General features: G+C 52.1%; 1 protein-coding gene across 2 annotated transcripts in view; it reads right to left on the reverse strand.

Annotated features, from left to right (window-relative positions):
- The window catches only part of ADGRD1 (adhesion G protein-coupled receptor D1), a 146,460-nt gene that overhangs the window by 52,438 nt on the left and 70,526 nt on the right, over positions 1 to 23,496 (reverse strand). The gene's annotated exons all lie outside the window — the stretch shown is intronic.

Raw genomic sequence — 23,496 nt, forward strand, 5'->3', positions numbered from 1 at the left:
AGGGAGCTTGGGAAGCCAGCGGCACCACAGGAAACCGGGATCAATGGTATCTAATCGACTCCCAATCAATAGGTCAATAGCCTCTTGTTTGATGTCCCCGGACACCCAACCACCGGGCTGGGCTGCAGGAGAACGTGTGGGTCAGAAACCAATAGGGGCATCCTCGCTCTGAGCACCCACTGGCTCAGGAGAGAGGGGCCTGGTACTCAGGGAGATGAGCTTACCTGAGCCTCAAACCCTATAAGGAAACTCAGGGAGCAACACAACCAAAGGCTCAAGAAAGTCCATGGGAAAAACCCTAAAAAAGTTAAGCCTTCCTTTTTCTCACCCTGTTTTTAGGCTGTGTCCGAGACGCCTGACCTCATCCACATGCCACCTGGGCCACCCTGGCTGGCACCCCATCCCACGTTCAATGCTGAGGACGGTTTTCAAAGAGTGGTCCTCACAGCAGCCTCAGCATCATCCCAGGCCATCCCTGGGCCCCACCACAGAATCAGAAGCTCTGTGGGTGAGGATGGCCTCTGGATTTTCAGAAGTCCTTCAGGTGATGCACATGAACCTGAGAACCACTGAAAGCTAGACAGAGGCTGCCTATTCTGTCCCCTCCTCATGTCTCAGCCTGCTGTGACCTTCATGCTCAGTCACAGACAGCCCTGTGGCTGCAGCCATTTAGAACCACAGAAGGTCATTAGCAGGGGAACTGCAGTGTGCAATGTGCAAACCCCACAAAATCGAAAATACAAGTAAGAACCTGCTGGTGACCCCCGCCCAGTCTCAGCGAGGCTTCCTTGGCCCCAGGCAGGACCAGACCCTCCAGGACACTGCTATGTGCCATTTTTTCCCCTTTATTTCTCCCTCCACCCGTATATTTCCCCTCCCCACTTCCCTCTCCCCACTGGTAACCACTAGTTTGTTCTCTATTATCTGTGAGTCTGTTTCTTTTTTGTTGTATTCACTCGTTTTTGTATTTTTTAGATTCCATATATAAGTGACATCAGACAGTATGTGTCTTTCTCTGTCTGACTTATTTCACTTTGCATAATGCCCTCCAAGTCCATCCATGTTATTGCAAATGGCAAAATTTCATTCTTTTTATGGTTGAGTAGTATTCCATTGTATATATGGACCACATCTTCCTTAGCCATTCATCTTTTGATGGACACTTAGGCTGCTTCCATACCTTAACAATTGTAAATAGTGCTTCTATGAACATTGGGGTGTAGATACCTTTTCAAATTAGTGTTTTTATTTTTTCAGCTATAGACCCAGGAGTGGAATTGCTGGGTCATATGGTAGTTCTATTTTTAGTTTTTTAAGGAACCTCCATACTGTTTTCCACAGTGGCTGTATCAGTTTCCATTCCCGCCAACAGTGTGGGAGGGTTCCCTTTTCTCCACATGCTGAATCGTTATTTGTGTTCTTTTTGACGATAGCCATTCTGACAGGTGTGAGGTGATATCTCACTGTGGTTTTGATTTGCATTTTCCTGATGATTCATGATGTTGAGCATCTTTTCACGTGCCTGTTGCCATCTGCATTTGCTCTTTGGAAAAATGTCTATTCAGTTTTTCTGCCCATTTTTAAATCAGGTTGTTTGTTTGTTTGATGTTGAGTTATATGAGCTGTTTCTGTAATATATGTTGTATATTAACCCCTTATCGGTCGTATCATTTGCAAATATCTTTTCCCATTCAGTAGGTTGTCTTTTCGTTTTGTCATGGCTTCCTTTGCTGTGCAAAAGCTTTTCAGTTTAACTAGGTCCCATTTGTTTAAACTACATGTGACGCTTGTGTAAAGTAATGAAATGTGGGGCTTCCCTGGTGGCGCAGTGGTGGAGAGTCCGCCTGCCGATGCAGGGGACACGGGTTCGTGCCCCGGTCCGGGAAGATCCCACATGCTGCAGAGCGGCTGGGCCCGTGAGCCATGGCCGCTGAGCCTGCGCGTCCGGAGCCTGTGCTCCGCCACGGGAGAGGCCACAACAGTGAGAGGCCCGCGTACCGCAAAAAACAAACCAGGAATGAACTGTGACAGCGGCAGGCCTAGAAGGGGGCGGCAGCCAGGCGCCCACGTCCTCAGAGGCCCTGAAGCTTCCCCAGGAACACGGGTCGCCCCTTCTCTCAGCGCCGGCCCCGCTCTGAGCGCAGGGAAGCACTTCCATGTGGGAGCGGCACAGAGGCCGAAGTCCTGACCCTCTGACTCTGGATCTAAATCTCTCTCCAAGGGGAATTTAAAAATCAGGCACAACCCACGAGCCAAGTGCCTGTGTGGTCGGCAGGGTGGAGGGCAGACCGGGGTCTGGGGCCAGGATCACACCCGAGATGGGAAACTCCTGCCTCTGTCTGGGTTCCTCCCGGCTCCGCGCCTGTGATGGAAAAAGCAGATCCCCTCCTTCTGTGTTTCAAGTTTGCAGCTGAAATGGAACAAAGGCTCTCAGCACGTCTCCAGGGAAGGAGACCTAGACGGTTCCCAGGAGCACCACTGGATGGTGTGAACGCTGGATGGTGTGAACACACCGGTCACGGTGCTGCCAGAGAAAGGACGGTGAGGCATCCAGGTCACGGCCCGCTTTCCCAGAGGTGTGGGAGGCGCCGTCCGCCCATCAGCCTCCCGACTGCCTGGGCGAGGGAGGAAAATCATCCCAGCCAGTCACCCCAGGGTCCAGGAGGTAGGGCGTCCCCATCAGTGTGGGGTGGGCGAGCAGCATCCCCCTTGAGCCCCTCCTGGGTCCTGAGGCCGAGGACGCTGTGGAGCCCTGTGGTCCACAGGGAAGCCCGGACACTTCACCAGACCTGTCCACCTAAGCACATCCTATGGGGAAGGGCTGCACAGGCCCTGCAGAATCTCGCCTACGGGATCTGAGACTTCTGCCAACAACCATAAGGACTTCCCATCTGGGGAGAAGCAAATGGCATTAATCGAGTATTCACTGTCTGCTGCCAGTACATCAAGGGGTCTCCTTCTGAGAGACGCACATCCGGAGAGGAGAAAATCTACCCGACAACAGCCTGTGAATGTTCCTTGTTTAGAAATGTGCTTGCTTTTTAGGCCAGTATAATCGTCCCTCGCTAACCGTGGGGGATTCGTTCCAGGAGCCCTGAGGATCCCAAAGTCCACAGATGCTCAAGTGCTGTATAAAAAATGGTGTCGTTTTTGCATATAACCTACACACATCCTCCTGTATACTCTAAATCATCTCTAGATTATATATAATACCTAATACAATGTAAATACTATGTAAATAGTTGTCAGTGCATGGTAAATTGATATTTTGCTTTTTGGAAATTTCTGGAATTTTTTTCTGAATATTTTCCATCCGAGGTTAGTTGAATCTGTGGATGTGGAACCCTCAGATACGGAGGGCTGACTGTATATAGTTTAACTTATACCTTGGTCAGAAAGGTACTTGCTTATCTCTGTCCCAAGCAAAACACAGATGTCGCCACGGCCCTTAATTTTGACCCTTAGTAAAGCAATGGAAGGGGTCCAAGTGCCCCCCTCATAGCTGTGGGCAGGTGCACACGGCTGTCGGCGCCCTCCTCTCCAGCCAGGCTCACCTCACAAGCCAGGGGCCAGGACTCTGCATGACTGAAACGTCCCACCTTCAGGGGAAGCAAGAATCACAGAGGTAATGTTGAGTGGGATGACGGGGGACACCGTTCATCCAGCCTCAGTCTCCTCTGGCATCTTGGGGTGCTTCCTTCTCCCACAGAATCACAGGCAGTGCCTCCTGAAGATGCTAAGACAGACTCCAGAATCTTAGCCTCTGGCAGGACGGGGACAGGGCAGGGCTCCATGAAGGAGACACCTGAGATTCACCTCTGGAAAGGGAGACCCAGGCAGCCTGCTGGGCTGAGCTGGCCCAAGTGCTGAGGGTGAAAGGTCAGACAGGGTGAGACGCTGAGACCTTTGACCTCACAGAGCAAGGGCTCCCGGGGGCTTTGCGGCTCCGTGCCCTCACCACCCCAGCACCATCTGCGCTGAGCTCTCCCTGTCCTGGCTCCCCGGAGGGGTGGGCCATGCCCGGGGCACTGAGGACCCTCAGGCGCTGTGCTCGGACCCTCCAGACATCCCTCAGTGTGTGACCAGGTCATCCGAGGACACCCCAAGGCCCTGACCCCTGGCCCCGCACGCGCCCTCCCCTGTCCAAATGCCGCCTGAATCCACAGCTCCCCCGACCCTTCCGGGCCTACCAGCCGATAGAGCCCCCTCTGGGCTTGAGTCTGTCCGTCCTGTCCATGGACACACACGTCGTGACCACACGAGGCACAGACGGTCCGGCAGGTGCTGACACGCGCTCGTCCTCACCCTCAGCTGTTGGCGACAGGCCCTCAGGCCCAGGTGCGCCCCAGGCCCCGACCTGCCGATCGCTCCACGTGCAGCTGAGCACGGCTGGGGACGCTGGGAGGGGCGCATGCGGGACACAGCGGCACGGCCACCGGGTCCGGGGCGGAGACGCCCACCAAGGACCCATCCAGAGCCGGGGAACGCGGGGTCCACACGTGCGGGAAACTCGGGTTTCCCAGCCTTCCCCGTCCCTGCGGGGTGCTGGGCGCAGGGGTGGGTCCGGCGCCAGACGGGAATTCAATTCTAACTGTGATCGCCCGTGGTTCCCCAGGCCCTGTCTCCTCTGTTAAACCTCACGGCTCCAGTTTGAGAGGAACGGGGCCTGCAGACTCCTGTGTTTTACACTCACGGTTTATATTCGGTGTGTAAACCTGCCCGGCGGGGGAGGGAAACACGCAGAGAGGAAATTGCTCCGATGCTTCCAGCAAAAAGCAAAGAAAAAACACCTGTAAACTGACATAGGGATCTGGAATTAGAACAGCCAGAGGCTCAAAACTGAACAGAAAGTGTTTTCAAATCGTCCCCGTGGCCCAGGTAACACGAGTCAGGAAGGTCTCAGTGGAAAATGCGCTGACACGGGCTAGACTGGTCCCCGGGCCCGTTCGTGCATCTGGCATTTACAGCTGTGGCGTCTCAGGGCAGAGAGGTGGGTCCCGGGGAAGGCGGAGCGGGGAGCAGAAAACAGAAGCAGAAAGAGGCAGGAATGCGTGAGGACAAGCGCGGCCGTGAGCACCTGTCAGCCGGCAGGTTGGGGCTCTTTCCAAAAGCTCCATCCCCGTTTCACAGGAATGGGCTGCACAGTTTCTTATCTTCTTAAAAAGGGAAATCTTGTGTTGAGCCACACACGTAGGACTGTTTGATGCCAGACATCTTATTTATTTACAGCTCTCTCCTGAGTCTGGGGTCACCACCCAGATTTGCTTCCAGTTTGATTCAAACAGGACCAGGGCACCTGTCCTGGCCTCAGATTCCTAACGTTTAATCCCACTTCACCCCTTGCCCCCTCATGCCCCACTCACGTTAACCACAGAGACATCAGGTGTCCCCAGAAACTCCTCCAGGGAACAGTGGCTCACAGACCCCAGTGCCAGGCCAGCTGTACCTAAGAGGGGCACCTTGACCCTGGAGGGTTTAACTCCCAAAGGAGACCCTCAATGCCCTCTCCTTCCTAATCCAAGAGGGGAGGGTGGAGGACACCTTGGGATGTGTCTGAATTAGGACAAATTCATTAAACTAGCAAAAATGTCTTTTCTAGGGAAAACATAAGATCCTCATTTTTCTGGAATCATCTCCTCCCATGAGAAAACATGCTCCTTAAAAAAAATAAGTGCCATGACTTTTGTTACAGTGACTCATAAAATACATTCTGTACGTGCCCACAAGTCTAAGATAACAACGTTGTCCTAATACGGGGTGAATTTTCAGAAAGAAAATGAGTTACAAAGACACACCCTGACCGTCAGCAAATAGATCAGTGGAACAGAGTACAGACCCGGAGACAACAGCCCACACAAGTCCAGTCAACTGATGTTTGACAAAGAATCAAAAATAATTTAATGAAGGAAGGATAGTTCTTTCACCAAATAATGCCAGAGCAACTGGACATCCATACGACAACCAATCAATCAATCAATAACCCAACCTAAATCTCACACCTTACAAAAAATTCACTGAAAATAGATCCTACAGTAAATGTTAAACATAAAACTGTAAAACTTTTGGATGATAACATAGAAAAAAAGTCTTCAGGACCTACAGTCCATTAAGAATACTCAGCTATGACGCCAGTGTAGGAAATACATTCCATAAAATTGAAAAATAAATAAATTGGACTTCATAAAAACTAAAAACCTCACACTCTGTGAAAGACCCTATTAAGAGGATAAAAAGATGAGCTACAGATTAGAAGAAAACATTTACAAACCACATACCTGACAGAGGAGTCATATCCAGAACATACAAAGGATTCTCAAAACTCAACTGTAAAAAACCAAAATAAAACAAAGAATCCCGCTAGAAAAAGGGGAAAGGGTGTGAAGAGACATTTCACTGAAGAGGACACACAGGCGGCAAATAAGCAGTTTCCCTCACCCGCCGGGCAGGTTTACACACCGAATATAAACCGTGAGTGTAAAACTCAGGAGTCTGCAGGCCCCGTTCCTCTCAAACTGGAGCCGTGAGGTTTAACAGAGGAGACAGGGCCTGGGGAACCACGGGCGATCACAGTTAGAATTGACAAGATCTTCAACATCACTGACGCTTAGGGAAATTTCCTATTCAGAAATTCCTATTCTCTCACAATGAGAACAACTAAAATAAAAGACTGACCGAACCAAACACTGGCAAAGATGCAGAGAAACTAAATCGCTCATACATTGCTGATGGGAACATGAAATGGTACAGCCACTCTGGAAAAGCGTTTGGAAGTTTTAAGAAATATTGAAAATACTTATCCCATGACCCTGCAATTGTACTCCTGGGCATTTACCCCAGAGAAAGAGAAACTATTTCCACACAAAAACCTGCACACAATTCTTCATAACAGCTTTACTTGTAATTGTCAAAAATTGGAAACAACCAAAACAACCCTCAGTGGGTGACTGGCTAAACACACTGCAATTTATCCAGACCCTGGATGACTATTCAGCAAAAAAGGTTTGAACTAGCGATACACGTGACAGCTTGTATGGATCTCATGGGCATTAAGTTGAATGAAAAAAGCCAGTTTCAAAAGGCAAGGTCTGTATAATTCTATTTATGTATGCTTTTCAACATGACAAAATCATAAGGATGGAAAACAGATCGTTGGTTGCCAGGAGTAACGGATGGAAGTGCAACCAAAGATGTTTTGGGTGGTAAGGTGGTTCTGTATCTTGATTTCAGTGATGTTCTTGTGAATCTATCATTATTCCAAAATAAAAAAATTTTAAAGAGTTAAACCAGCATCAGATGAACGATCAACAAGCCAAGCTTTCTAGCTGGAGGAAACACAACTTGGGCAGGAGATAAAATGTCCCCAACCATTAAGCCTGGGATTTTAATATCTAAGTTTCATTTTGATTAGCTGAATTCTGCACAGGAACATGGAATTAGGTGGTAAGCCAGTTAAGGGGACCACAGGTCTCATCGTCGGGGACAATACAACCATAACTCATAATTATCCTCTCCTCCTCCCCGGCGCCTCGGATCTCAACTATTTGTCACCACATGTGAGTCCCAGGCAAACCCAGCACAACGAGGTGCACGGCAGACCCGGGTGTAGCCCCTCACTTCCTCCCAGGGACCTCCTTCTGCCTCCTGGGGCCCTGGTTGCTATATTAACATCCCTTTTGGATCCTGAGGTGGGTGTTTTGTTCCCACTTAAAGCACAAGTATCTCCTGTGTGGTCTGGGCCAGAACCAAGGGAAACGATCGTTCCACAGAGGGTCCATCCACAGCCTTCCGGCCTCCCGTCAGAGTTCATCCCCATGCGCATCAAAGTGGTCAGCTTTTTTTTTTTTTTAACATCTTTATTGGAGTATAATTGCTTTACAATGGTGTGTTAATTTCTTCTTTATAACAAAGTGAATCAGCTATACATATCTATATATCCCCATATCTCCTCCCTCTTGCGTCTCCCTCCCCCCCTCCCTATCCCACCCCTCTAGGTGGACACAAAGCACCGAGCTGACCTCCCTGTGCTATGCGGCTGCTTCCCACTAGCTATCTATTTTATGTTTGGTAGTGTATATATGTCCATGCCACTTTGTCACAGCTTACCCTTCCCCCTCCCCGTGTCCTCAAGTCCATTCTTTGCATCTGTATCTTTATTGCTGTCCTGCCACTAGGTTCTTCAGAACCTATGCAGATCACCAACAAATACATGAAAGGATGCTCAACATCACTAATCATTAGAGAAATGCAAATCAAAACTACAATGAGGTGTCACCTCACACTGGTCAGAATGGCCATCATCAAAAAAGCTAAAAACAGTAAATGCTGGAGAGGGTGGGAGAAAAGGGAACCCTCTTGCACTGCTGGTGGGAATGTGAATTGGTACAGCCACTATGGTGAACAGTATGGAGGTTCCTTAAAAAACTAAAAATAGAACTACCATATGACCCAGCAATCCCACTACTGGGCATAAACCCTGAGAAAACCATAATTCAAAAAGAGTCATTGGGCTTCCCTGGTGGCGCAGTGGTTGAGAGTCCGCCTGCAGATGCAGCGGACATGGGTTCGTGCCCCGGTCCGGGAGGATCCCACATGCCGCGGAGCGGCTGGGCCCGTGAGCCATGGCCGCTGAGCCTGTGCGTCCGGAGCCTGCGCTCCGCGAGGGGAGAGGCCACAACAGTGAGAGGCCCGCATAACGCAAAAAAAAAAAAAAAAAAAAAAAGAGTCATGCACCACAATGTTCACTGCAGCTCTATTTACAATAGCCAGGACATGGAAGCAACCTAAGTGTCCATCGACAGATGAATGGATAACGAACATGTGGCACATATATACAATGGAATATTACTCAGCCATAAAAAGAAACGAAACTGAGTTATTTGTAGTGAGGTGGATGGACCTAGAGTCTGTCATACAGAGTGAAGTAAGTCAGAAAGAGAAAAACAAATGCCGTATGCTAACGCATATATATAGAATCTAAAAAAAAAAAAAAAAAGTGGTCAGCTTTTACCTTCAGGTCTCCTTCTGGAATATTTCTCTTCCAAGATGCCTCTTACTCGTGGAATATTTGTGTTATAAATTTTTTCCCTGGACACCTGGTTTGAATTTTTCAAAGACGTTTCACAAACTTTAATGTTATCTGAACTGTGATATAAGAAAGGGGGAGAAAAGGAGCTAGACTTAAAATATGGCTTCAATATTGATCGGTTTGACCCTCCCCAAATGAACTCGCTGCCTTTCCCTCCCGCCCTGAAGATGTTCTCCACGGAGGGAAAAGGAAAGGCAGTGATCCCTACATCAATCGTCCACACCGGCTCTTACTTCCAATGTCACCTACAGCCCGAAAATTCTGGGATTATAAACTCAACTATAACTTTGATTGTATCTCTGAAAAGAGTCTGCGATCAAAACACCTAGAGTCTGTCATACAGAGTGAAGTAAGTCAGAAAGAGAAAGACAAATACCATACGCTAACACATATATATGGAATTTAAGAAAAAAAATGTCATGAAGAACCTAGGGGTAAGACAGGAATAAAGACACAGACCTACTAGAGAATGGACTTGAGGATATGGGGAGGGGGAAGGGTAAGCTGTGACAAGGTGAGAGAGTGGCATGGACATATATACACTACCAAACGTAAAATAGATAGCTAGTGGGAAGCAGCCGCATAGCACAGGGAGATCAGCTCGGTGCTTTGTGACCGCCTGGAGGGGTGGGATAGGGAGGGTGGGAGGGAGGGAGACGCAAGAGGGAAGAGATATGGGAACATATGTATATGTATATGTATAACTGATTCACTTTGTTATAAAGCAGAAACTAACACACCATTGTAAAGCAATTATACTCCAATAAAGATGTAAAAAAAAAAAAAAAAGAACAGGTAAATGCTGGACTTCCCTGGTGGCGCAGTGCTTAAGAATCCACCTGTCAATTCAGGGGACATGGGTTCAAGCCCTGGTCCGGGAAGATCCCACATGCCGTGGAGCAACTAAGCCCGTGAGCCACAACTACTGAGCCTGTGCTCTAGAGCCCATGAGCCACAACTACTGAAGCCCGCGCACCTAGAGCCCGTGCTCCTCAACAAGAGAAGCCACCGCAATGAGAAGCCCGTGCACCGCAACGAAGAGTAGCCCCCGCTCGCCGCAACTAGAGAAAGCCCGCGCATAGCAATGAAGACCCAATGCAGCTAAAAATAAATAAATAATTAATTAATTAATTAATTTTTAAAAAAACAGGTAAACCCTGCCCCATGTATATCAGTGTCCTCAGGTGGGAGGGAAAAAAATAGTATTTTCATAACACAAACTATAAAGCAGAACTCTCGAAATAAATTTTTAGGATTTGCAGATAATCAGGAAATTTCAATTACAGGTATACCCCTGGGGGTCATATCAGAAGGTCCCAGGGAGTGTAATACTTTTATTTCTATGCAAATAATGAGATGGGTTTAAAGGTTATAAAATTCTGATCTGTTTTACAGCCTGGTTCTGTGGCTGTTAATAATAATAAATCATGTTTGTGGTCTTGAACCCTCGTACAAACCACATTAAAAATGATGTTATTTTTCATGAAATGAGCAGTTTTTCTGAGAAAAGAAAGTAGGAATTTAGAAGCCCACGATTTGCATTCTAGCACAGTCTAAAGAAAGACGTGTTCAGTGAACTCTCCCCAGAGTGTTCTGTGATACGTATTCCTGTTAATCATCTTTGCTTCCCATTTTCCTGCTTGCTACTCTATTTTATTAGCTCAGATACAAAATAGTTTAACCCAAATTTCCCCAGGCCTTAAACTCACACATGCAAAAAAAAAAAAAAAAAAAAAAAAAATCCTTTTCTTAAGGCAATAGAGAATAATAAAGCTTTCCCCTTGAAATTCTCTTCTCACATATTAAAAGACTACATTTGAAAAGGGTAAAATCATGACCCTGAGATATAAAATGAACACCTATTAACTATATTATCTAACTCATTAATGACTGAAGCAACCGCTAAGATGTCAGTATCACTTCAAAGGAAAATCCAAAGAATCATACACATATGAGGCCACCAGGAATGCTGAAGTAAATTTGCTTAATAGATACAAAACTGGCAAAACTGGTTGATACCCACAGGGAAATAATCATTCCACTGACTCCATCTCTGCCAGACAACATTTGCATCTCAATGGACAGAATCACAGATCTCAATGTGAACAGTTCATAGAAAATGATTTCGTAAGCCAGACCCCAAAGGCCCTGAAATACGAACACGGCCAATTACTTGTGAAATGAACACCTGTCATTCTCAGGGTACAAAAACCATGTGAGATTTTTTTCCAAACCACTATGTTCGCTTCTGTGGAAAAGCTTCTACTTAAAGATATATATCTTCCTGAACTGGCGGAACCTTCCAGCAGAATGTAGCAGCATTGAACACAGAAGTGTTTCCAAGAAAAAAAACAAAACACTCATCATACGTCATGGTGTAAGTGTGGCAAAAAGGAGGTGCAAATGTGAGAGCACAGGACACGGAAAGCGAGGAGCAGACAGACGGCGGCGAGCAGGGTGACCGGTCGGTGACGTCCTCAGTTCCGCCGTGACAGTGCCGGTTCCATGAAGGTCGTCAGAAAAGAAAATACAAGAAAGACTGGAAATGACGCTTTGGAAAACGAGCACGTGATGGGGGAGGTCTCAGTGCCCGGACCTGAGGGAGAACAGCCCCAGGCTCTGTGCACGTGAGGGGACCCTTTGGCCGGCTGAGTTCCCCAGATGCGTTCTATGCTGTAAACGGGGGCCGAGGTGCCTGGGAACCGGGTCTCGAATGCACTGCGCGGACGGCATTCTGGCAGGACCAGCCAGGCTGCTGGCCGGTCTGGTTGCTGATGTCCTTCCCCTGGGTCCCTGCCCCTTCAGAGCTCCTGTGATCCCTGAAGAGCTCATGAAACCATCTTCCTTGACTTAACTGCATCAAGCTGCCAAGGAAGGTTGGTGCCCTCAGCTTGCGTCATTCTGGCTGCTCGGAGCCTCTTCCCGCGGACCTCAGTTTCACCTGATTTCGCTCCAGTGGGTCTGTCCGCTCTCCCTCTCTCTCAGTAGCTCCGCATGAGCTGGGTCTAAGCTAATCGGTGCATTTTCGCTCCCTTTCACTGAAAGAGAAGCCCGTCGGGCCCTGGAGGAGGGAGGGGGTGAATACTCTCCATCACCCCCAGGAAAGCCCTGGAAGCTCCTGTGGCTCCTCGATGGCCATGAACAGGGGCGGTCACTCCGCCCGCAGGGAGAGCAGTGCTCCTGCCCCAACGGAAGGTGCGCAGAGTCCAGGCGCAGACGAGACGGCTCAGAGACGTGAATGAGGGGTGACCACGGCCGTCGGTGGAGCGGCTGGAGGCCAGGCAGGAGCCCCCAGGATGGCTCAGGACCCCGGCCCTGCAGGGGCTGAACTCTGTGCAGAGTCTCAGGCCCCCCTGCGGCCGCAGCCCCAGCCCATCCTCCTCCAGCCCCTGAGCCAGCGGCTGTGATGGAGGCTCAGAGCTGCCAGAGATGGAGGGTGAGCGCCTGGGGCGGGGGGCACCCCTGCAGGGCAGCACTTACGGGCGAAGCTTTTCCAGGCTGTGGGGTGGGCAGCAGCCTCCCTTGGCTCTGCTCTTGGGAACCCCTCCTCCCCTGATACCTGCCGACAGACCCCTGGAGTCGTCTGGAGGTTCTCAGATCAGGGCTCACGGGGAAGGGCTAAGAAAGATGTGATTTCTGTAGCATGAGGAGGAGGAGACCTCAACATAAACCATTTAATTTTAAAAGGTGGGTGACACATGAGTTTGGAAACGCCCTTTAAAACAAGCCTGAACCCCTCCTTAGGTGAGTGTCATTTCATTGTCCCAGACACCCTGGAAAAGAGAACCCCCTCTCTCCCTTTAAGTAGCTCCCTATTGGTGGAGGAATGTTAAGAAAGCTTTAGGAAGTCAGATGTCCACTGCTGTCCCAAAGATCTTACACTCCAGGCAAGTATATGTTGTTACTGAGATTTCCCAATCTGTTTAAAGAGAGGAATCTGGATGGAAAGTTACCATTTAACTACAAACACCCAAGTTCTGTTTCAAATCAGATGGAAAAGCCAATGAAGTGGCCTTTGCTGACATCCAACGAAAGAGACAAGGAATTCTTGCTTCTTGAGGCGTATCAGCAGAATCCTAACCCTTACATGGTACGGCGTCACCAAGAGGACCGTATCCTCATCCCGCCAGATAAACACAGACAGTGAGCGTCGGAAGTGGGGCAACCACGGGAGAGGTTCATGGCCTCTGGAGATCTGGACTAGAGAAATACAAGTCAAACTATAGTTGGAGCAACTCCAGAACAGCTGGCCCACCTGACTCACAGCACTTCCTGCCATGGATGTGGCCAGTGTGTCCTGAGAACTGCATTGATGATGATGATGGTGGTGATGATGATGGTGGTGATGACGGTGATGGTGATGGTGAGGATGAGGGTGAGGATGGTGATGGTGATGATGGTGATGGTGATGGTGATGAGGAGGGTGAGGATGGTGATGGTGATGATGGTGATGATGGTGGTGGTGATGGTGATGATGGTGATGGTGATGATGGTGATGATGGTGGTGGTGATGGTGATGATGGTGATGGTGATGATGAGGGTGATGATGGTGATGATGGTGATGATGAAGGTGATGATGGTGATGGTGATGATGGTGATGCCGTCAGCAGACAGCATCACAGGCCCCACTGGTCACGGGAGGAAGCTGAGAACAGAGACCTCCAGGAACTAGCCTAAGGTCACAGCTGGGTCTTGAACCCAGGGAGTTAGCTCCAGAGCCTGCACTCTGCCCGTGGGGAAAGCAGTGGCCTGGCTTAGCCCCAGGGAGGACCCAGAGGCTGACAAGGCAGCCGGTCTCCCCGCTGCACTCTGAGCGCCGGGACTGTCAGCAGGATGAAGCGCAGGAGAGGGGGCTTATGGAGCAGAAGGCCCAGGTCCCCTTACGGCCTCCGGGAGGAGAGGAGGCAGGTCCTGTTGCCCAGACCCAGCAGGACGGGCCCTTGAATGCGGGTCTGTCCGTGCGAGGCAGGAGGGCCACGCTGACATCTGAGAGTGATCGCGTCCTGCCCGCAAACGAGGACAAGAGTCTTTGATGTGAACTATAAAAAGTTCCTGGACCAGCAACCTGTTATCATCGTGGAATGAATCACCCATCTGAGCATCAGCTGGGACACGCAGGGAACGCCCTCCACCCTGCAACTCCAAGGAGCCCAGATCACCAGAAACTCCCTCCAGGGCTACACGCCAAGCACTCTCCCATCCCATCTTGCTGCTTCCCAGAGGGAGAGGGTTCAAACCCGGGAAGGTCGGGCGAGCCCTGGGCGCATCTGGGCTGCACCAGATCGGCAGCGGGGCCTCCGAGCCCAGAAGATGGGTGGCCGTGCCTTCCGGCCAGCTGCAGGGCGGCTGAAGGGAAACGCCCTCCCCAGGGAGGTGGAGACTCAGAGATGATGGGGGCGCCCCACCCAGGGCCGTCCACAGCCCCGTTCGGTTTCAGAAAGGCCGCTGGCCCTGGACTGACCCTGCGTCTGCTGCCCCCCCCCCCTCAGCAAACAGGATGCACAGCCCCGAGCACCCAGCTGGGGAGCCGCGACACACGGACATCTGTTCTCCATCGTGCAGAGGAAAGAGCCTCTGACTGACCCTACAGAGACCACGCTTCCCACCCATGAAGCTGGAGCTGCCACGTGACTAAATTCTGATCGGTGGACGCACTGCGTGCAGGTGCCAGGAGCCTCCCGCAGAGGAGCTGACAGGGGCCCCAGCCCCAAGATGTGTGACGTGGCGGGGGACAAGCAGAGTGCCGTCTCGGGCTTGGAGGACAGGGTCCAGATCCTGACGGGCTGGTCCCCAGGGCCCCGCACTGCAAGGCTCGGGACTATTCACCCCCAGAGAGAGAAACAGCCTGCTGTTCACGCTGCTGTCATGGGGGCTGGGGGGTGAGGGCTGATGACGGTGACGCCGTTTTATGGGAAGCCGAACCTCCTGCCACTGATGCATCGCCTTCTGCGAGGCGCCGAGGTGGGGCACTTATGGCATCACCAGCACGTGGAGGGAATGCCCCTCCTGCTGACGCCAACTTCTCTCTGGAAAGGCTGCAGCTCAGACAAGAATTCCTGCCCCCAACTCGGCAGAAGGAAGCATCCGGTGATGACATGAAGGCGGTGCTGGTCATTCCCACATCCCACAGACCACATGCCCTCCGCCTCTGCCACTCCTCCTCTCAGGGCCACAGGCCAGACCGCCCGGTGACCTGAGCTTCCATCCCGGCGGCCAGGGCAGGGGTGCAGAGGGTGCCTGGAGCACCCCATCACCCGACATCCAGGGTGCAGGACCTGAGCAGTGGGGGAGTCATGGGAACCGTCAGCGCCTCCTGGCCATGGGTCTCCTACCTTTCACCGCCCAGGGAGCACGTGAGAACAGAAGCTGGCAGCACCCGGGGCTGCAGGGCCATCAAACCAGCCAATCCCATCCTCGTCCTCCCAGGACCCAAGGGTCACCCGCCCTCTTGGACCACAAGCCTGTCCCCTCCAGGGCCCCCGGGGGTTTACTCTGCTCCCGGGTGCAGCCCCGTGGGTCGCCTGCTGTGCTGCCCCCTCCCCGGTAGCGAGCGCACGTGACTGACACCCACGTGGGTCTCACCCAGGAGTGTCGCCTATAACCCTAGCGCTACTCACACGCTGGACTGCAGAAGGCAACATGCTGGCCCCAAGGCGACTGTGCATTTACACGCCCGCAGCTGTGCCATTTCCACATGGATCGTGGAGCAGCACACGACCAGCAATGGGCTTGTTCCACCATCCCTCCTCCATGGGGTCCAAAGCCTGGTCCTCCTTCCGTTCTGCCTGTCCTCAGACACAGGCCCCGAGCCACCCATCTCAGCAAACCCACTCCCTCTTCTCCATCCCAGAGCTGTGGCGGGAAGTGAATGAGAACGGGTGGGAGTGGTTTGTATAAAAGCAAAGAACTAATATGACCCTGACCCCGGCTGCTTCTGGGGATGCTAAGGCCTCAGTGCGTTTCCGTCTTGATTGGGTCTGTGCCCCTCGCTCCCCCCTCCCCCCTCCCCCAACTCCACCCTTTGCTGGGCTTTGAGTTGACTCAGGAGGTCTGGAGGCCCCCAGCTGAGAGCAGGAATAACAAACCCACCTTCCCACGGGGATGGGCGGGGCCAGACAAGGGGACGGAGGCACAGGTGGGCCAGTGGGAGGAGACCCCCGCCCAGGTAAGGAGCCGGCGGCCACTCAGCTCAATCGTCATCACCAAGGAAGGTGCCCCTGAACTCTGAGTGTTCCCCAAAAGGCCCCACGACTGGAATTTATCAGCTTTTAATTGTCACCAGCTAAATCAAATTATCCATCTGACCGGAAGCCACTGTGTCAAACTCTGGTCTGAATCCTGCTCCAAACTCCCTCAGAAGAAATGCAAATTCCAGAGTTTGTGCCGCAGAATTGCACGTGCTCAGGACGTTGTTTATCCACATCCCTTCCCCCTGCTCGCCTGGGTCACCCCATAAACAGCGAGCCGTTCCACCGGGGGCCCTGCAGACATCACAAGATGGGGGGACGTCCCCTGATATGTGGTGGGTATTTCCTTCAAAACAAAACATCTTCAGTTTGGAAAGTGATTCATCTGAATTGTTTTTTCTGAATGGAGAACATATTGAGTCATACACTATGTTGGATTTTTTTCTTTAACCTACACATCAAGTCATTCAACAAACATTTATCAGACATCTGCTATGAGGCCAGAATACAGCAGTGAGCAAAACGGCTATTTCTCACCCCCATGGGATTGCTTTTCCAGTGCAGGGAGACAGACAATAAGCAAGACAAACGTACAAAATACGTGATATTTAGACCCTGGTATGTGTTATGGAGAAAAATAGAACATGGGAATCAGAAGGGCGGGAGGATGCAGGTTAGCGGCCTGTGTTTGAAAATAAGGTGACTGCACAGGAGCCTCTGGCCTCGAAGCCCCTTTGCAAAGCTTAGAGGTCCCGGCGGCTCTGGCCCCATCCCAGCCAAGAGGCGAGAGTCCTGTTTAGACGGGCCGCGTCCTCCAGGCCACGTCGCCGTGGTCTCCCCGACACTGAGGCTGCCGTTTGTCACCCCACGCCCGTTTGGGGGTCTGGTCCCCAACACGGACCTGGAAGCCGTCTGTCTGCTGGGCTGCCCTCTGCTCTCCCATCCCCGCTCCCACAGCTTCCTCAGCCTCCCGCCCGAGCTGGTGTGTCTTCACCTCCCTTTCCATCCTTGACTTCAACCCTCAGCTCATATCCTGAGGTTCAGGACTACTGCCAGTCCCAAGGGAAAGAGATGTTTCCAGAATCCAGACTGATGGGACATCAAAGAACAAGGCAGGCATCCTTCCCGCCTCCTTCCCAGCCCTGGTTTGGTCTCACCTGAGCAAGACAGGACGGGGGTAGGAGCCAAGGACCAGAAAGAGGACGTGTGGCGATGCTTGACGCCTCTCTGATGCCTTGGAGGTGGAGCGCAGCACCAGGCCAGCTCCGTAAGAAGGCCGGGCCCCCTGAGGCCCTCACACGTGGAGGAGGACTGACGGGTCCTTAATTCATCCCGAGGCCTCATTCTCACACTCGCTTCCCAGGGGCCAGCGCCCCCGACCTCCTGTGGTCCGTGAAGTCCTCACCCCCCCCTCCCACCCCAGGATGCACCCAGGAAACAGGCACCCCACTGACGGAGGTCACACCTCAGGTGATGGCAGGAGTGGCCAGAGGGACGACGGCCCCTCCCAGGGGGCACAGGGCGCAGCCGCCACTCAGCCCCAACCATCCCGCCACAGAACAGGACCTGCTCGGGTTTCTGGAGAGAAGCTGGAAGTTAAGACGTTAAGGTTAAAAAGCCCCTGATTTCGAATATTGGCAATGGTTTCAAAACTGTGTGAAACACAGCCCAGGTCATCCGTGGGCTGAAGGTGGTACAAGGGCCACTGTGCAAGCTCAGAGCCAAGAGCGAACAGGACTTTGCAGCTTCATGATGACGTTCACCTGTGATCGGTCCTCCCAACTGCCCCACAAGGCTGGAGCAGACGTCACTACTGTGATCCCTGCATTAGGGACAACAAGCCTCGGCAGGTGGACAACTTACCCCAAATCACAGAGTTTACCCAAAACGCAGGGATACATCCGGGGCTTGTCCAGAGCTGTGTGACTCCAAGCCCCCTGTTAGCTCACAGGTTCCTGAGGGGTCGGCAGTCTACCACGGGTGCTGCAAGATGATTTTAGGTCCACACAAGGAAGAGAAACAGAAGCACTTTCTATTTAATAGTGATGCATCTCTTTTCAGGTATATTTGGAAAATGTATGCCAAACACAAGACATCATGGGGACTTCCCTGGTGGTCCAGTGGTTAAGAATGTGCCTTCCAATGCAGAGGACGCAGGATCTATCCCTGGTCGGGGAACTAAGATCCCACACGCCACGGGTCAACTAAGCCTGTGTGCTCTGGAGCCCACGTGCCACAACTAGAGAGCCAGTGCACCACAACTAGAGAGAAGCCCGCGTGCTGCAACGAAGATCCCACACGCCGCAACCAAGACCCGATGTAGCCAAATAAATAAATAAATACAAATAAATAAATTTATTTTTAAAAAGTTATGTACGTTATTGCTTAAGACTTTACCCTCATCTTAAGAAATAATATAAATTTATTTTACTGAGTAATCTAAAAATATAGAACCACACATCAAAACCATGATTCACAAGCATGTTCCTTTTAATGAGTGGGTGTCAGTTCCTTCTGAATGAGAGGGAGGGGGAAGGAGGGAGGGGAGGAGGGGCGTGACGGGGGGAGGGGGAGGGGGAGGGGAGGCCCAGGAGACAGTGACAATGTGCTTCTCCACACTGGCTGCACAAGTCTCATGGCAGACGCCTCACAACAGATCCCGTCCATCTCTTCCAGAGCCTAGGAAAGCAACGGAGCTACAACAGACCCTCCCAGGGTAGGAAGAGACACTCCACTGGTCTCACACAAGGGCTCCTGCACGGCCCGCCCGGGAGGTGACGCACCCCTGGAAGCCATAGCAGCCCTGTCCCGCCTGCAGGGGTTGGGCCTCTGCGGGGACCCAGAGCCCAGGGGATGGTGGCCCAGATGTGCATTTGGGCCCCCATCTCTGATCCTTTATTTTCCAAGGGAGAAAATGGACAAAAACGCAGATTTTCATGTGAAATCTCCCAGTCTTAAAGTGTCTGCAGCCAATTCACTGTTTTAAAGCGGGAAACCCTCTCCAGGCCCCGGGCAGAGCTGACCTTCGCCAGGTGACGCTCTTCCGCTCACAAGACGTGTGTTGCCACCTTGTTTTAAGTGGGGACGTGCTTGGGGAGAAAAGCGACGCCCTCCTGATAGACACAAAGTCAGCCTCCCGAGGCCATGTGCCCAGCCGTCCCTCCCGGGCATCTCTGCAGGGCCGACACCGCTTTGTCTCCTCCCTGCTTCCTTTCTTTTCCATTGTCTCCAAACAGCCACCATGGGCCCCGAGCAGCGCTTGTCACAGTCCCTCCAGATGATGCCCACACAGTCCCCACCGGGAAACCTGTCTTTATGGAAACCCCAGCTCAGGCTGGGCTGGGTCCCACCCCCCGCTTTCCCTGGCCCTGGAGCAGACCAGTTGTGTTTGCTGTGAGGACCCTGCTGGGACGGGGGCTGACACAAGGCCCCGGGAGAGCTGCGTCTTCCACCGACCGCCCGCCACCTCTGCCCACTGTCCCGGCAAAGGAGAAGGCAGGGCATTCCCGGCCAGCAGCCCCTCCTCGGGGCTCCCCCGGGGAAACCTGTTCCGTCCAGCCCCAGACACAAGCCCTGAAGGACACCTCTTCCTTACTCGTGCACCCTTTTGAGGAGAAGTCAGCAACGCCTGCTCCCAGAGGACTGGGGTTCTCCCTGCCCCTCCAGCCCACGAGGGCCAGAGGTGCGCCCATCTCTGATCCAGGTGGGCAGTGGCCCACCTGCCCTCACACACTCAGCCCGCACCGGTTCTTTCTCTTTTCTGATCGCTGTACGTAGTGAAAAGTCAGATTTCTTGCAAAAGCCACTTCTCTGGGAAAATCAGCAGGGCAGAGAGACAGGATGTACATCCCCTCCCGTGGCCCCATCAGTGGGGTGAGGGGTCCCCACTCACATCAGTTTTCTCCTGACTCCAAGGTCAAGGGTCAGTCCCAGGCACTGTTGCCGGGGCCATGCTCTTGTCACAGAGTTAGAGGAAGGTGGGCCCCTCCGTCCCCTCTGACCCTAAGCAGGCAGGAGCAGGTCCCACGGGTGGGGGAGGGTGAGTGGACAGGGGTCTCACCCCTGGGCCACTTCCGGGCTGGTTCCCGGGGGTGTTAGTTTGTCACACCTGCCCCCGGATTCCAGGACCAGCCCCTTGTTGTCTGGCCTCAGTAGGGGAGGAGAGAGGATGTGCTCTCAGCTGGACAGCCTGGGTGGGCTCACGCCCTCAGGGAGGGGCTCCAGCCAGCGCCGGGCCGGGCGATGCTCAGGAGCTGGGAGCTGCTGCTTTGCACCATCACCACAGTGGGGAGGGCGGGTACATGGGGGCTACACAGCGGTGACGCCCACCGTCCTGGGAAACCAGGCTCACCCCTGGCCAGGCCTGAGCTGACCTGCTCCCCTTCCACCTCCATCTGACTCACTGTCATCTGAGCGTCCTTTAATCCCCCTCAGGACAGAAAGGAGTCACCACCCCTGCAGAGCCCCCACCCCCACCCCCGGTTCCTCACCTGCTCAGGACCTCCTTGTCCACATCCCCGACGAGGTCCGAGCCCACGGAGCCCCATCTCCCATGTTCACCCCAAAGTCCCCTCCTGGCTGTGTTTCCACAGCTCCAGGGCAAACTGTCTGGGAGCAACACGAGGGCACTGCAGTCACACAGCTGGCCCTTCCCTGTCTCCAGGCGTATTTTATGTGCCCTGAACAGTGTTTCAAATTTTTGGAAATTTTCATATTAAAAATTCTAGATTCTCTTAAGAAACGGGAAGCTTTGTCAAGTCTAGTTTAGAAAATACAGAGGGGTTTGTGTTTGATGCCCTCTCTCTCCATCAAACACAGCCCCCACTCTGAGATACCAAACAAAACAGCAAAGATGCTGCCTGGGCTGAGCCCGGGACCTGCCTGGCCTGCAGGGAGGGAGGGTCGGCCCAGGTGCCGGGTCACTGAGCCCTCAGCTGCCGCGGGAACGTACGTACGGATGGTGAGCGCGTGCAAACAAGCACCCACGTGAGCAGGCTGGAGACAGGAGCAGGTTCTTGCTTCCCCGACACTGGTTTGTTTTTAGAGCTTTGCTTATTTTTTGGTTTAAGTAGATAAACAACGAGGAGAATAAGAGCACTTACCAGTGGCATAATTTTTCTCTCTATTGGTTTTGATGTGGATGAATCTCCAAGTAATCATCTTGTCTTTTATAGATACATTGAAAATAATTAACTGAGAGAATAAAAACTTCATTTACATTGTGATTCCCGCTGTATAAAATGCACGCATGAGTGTAGGGCATTAACAGGTCTACATCTAGGAAAATGGGTGAGTTTTTCTTCTTTTATTTTGACTTCCATTAACATTGTTATAATCTGGTTCCTTAAAAAAAAATAATAACAGTAACACACCTGTTAAGTGATGGACCATTGCAGTGTTTCTATTTTCAAATCTTAAAGCAATCAATTCAACATCATGTTTGGGGGGCAGCTCTTAACATCACAGCAACAACTAAATGCACAAGAGCTAAACCTTGAGCAGCGTATTTTTCTTGTTCACAGCACAAAACATAGAACAAGTTCGAAGATGCTGACTGAAGTCTGCATTTATTTCCCAGGTGGACAGGCTGAATTTTAAGGCAGAGCTTTGGTGGCTCGCAGACCTGGATTCAGTACCTGCAGCCAGCACTCCCCAACCAGGAAATGTAGAGAAGGTCATTTCACTTTTCCAAGCTCAGCATCCTCATCATCAGAAAAGCCCACTACGCACCACATGCTGCACACAACGTGATAAGCAAAAATTCAGGAAAGGTACAGTTTAGGGGAAAAGACAAGCATTCATCCAATGGCCACATGATGAGTGTAAGTACCACCAAGGAATGGGACATAGTAGTGTCCAGGTGGGTCAGGGAAGGCCCCTCAGAGAGTGACAACACAGCTGATCTAAGCTGCAGGCAGATGCAGCACATGCAAAGGTCCTGTGGCTGAGGCAGAGAGGGAATGGGAAGGTGGCACAGAACAAGGCTGAAAAAAAGACAAGGCTTTGTAGACTTAGATGGTACTTGAAATGCACAGAAGGCTGTCGAGGGTTTTAAGCACAAGAGTCGTATAATTCAATGGACATTTCGAATAGTCGTCCCTCGGTATCTGAGAGGGATTGGCTCTAGGACCCCCCTCAGACACCAAAATCAGAAGGCGCTCAAGGCACTTATACAAAATGGTGTAGTATTTGCATATAAGCTACGTACACGCTCCCATATACCTTGACTCATGTCTAGATTGCTTATAATACCTCATACAATATAACTGCTATGTAATTGTAAATGCTGTGCAAACAGTTGCCAGCACGCCACAAACTCAGGTTTTGCCCTTTGGAACTTTCTGGAATTTGTTTTTCTAATATTTTTGATCTGGGACTGGTTGAACCCGTGGGTGCAGGGGGCTGACTGTATTCCTCTGGATGCTGTGTCGCAGGGGCAAGCCTGGCAGCTGGAGAGCAGTTGAGAGACCGTCATGGTGGCTCAGAGGGGAGATAACAGTCTTGGGCAAGGACAGTGAGTGGAGGCGGGGCAGGAAGGGATTTGGGACGTGAGCCGGGAACCCAGCCGGCAGGCTGGTCTTGTTTTCTCCTGCTCGGTGTCATCTGTGCGGCGGGGCCAGCAGAGGGCAGGCTCTGTCCTGCCAAGAGCACGATGCAAGTGCCTGGACGCTAATGGCCCAGGTCATCAACATGCCCAGAATTTTCTTCAGCATCATGTGACACCACGTGTGTCCCCAGTCCTCACCCACTTCACCGAGGCCCCAGCATGACGCAGCCGTTCCCGCCCCCAGCAGTTGCAGCAGCCATGGAAGCAGTCACAGGGCATCATGCAGCTGGGCCAGCTCCTGGCTAGGACCACGCGCCTTCCCCCTCCTGTGGTCACCCACACCCCACAGGCTGTCCTCCCCCGAGCAGGCAGAGAGGCAGCCCAAGCCTCCATCACCTCAACTCCCGCTAGCTAGACAAGAGGGGTGAACGCTCGCTTTCCCATCAAAGAGGTGCCTGTCTAGACACCCTCATCGACGCACACACTCTCCCAGCCTAGCCCAGCCGCAGATAACAAGTCCACGCATCCAGGCTGACCTCAGAGGAGAAAGGATCAATAAAGCAATACTGTGCACCCGCCCTCCCAGCCGGGGAGAGAACGCCACATGTGGACAAGTCTGTCCTGCTCGTCGGCGTCTCCACAGCAGTGCAGAGCCCAGGCATGGGGCTGAATCAACG

Source organism: Mesoplodon bidens, assembly GCF_964165515.1.
Source record: "Mesoplodon bidens genome assembly, chromosome: 13".
NCBI classification, from domain to species: domain Eukaryota; kingdom Metazoa; phylum Chordata; class Mammalia; order Artiodactyla; family Ziphiidae; genus Mesoplodon; species Mesoplodon bidens.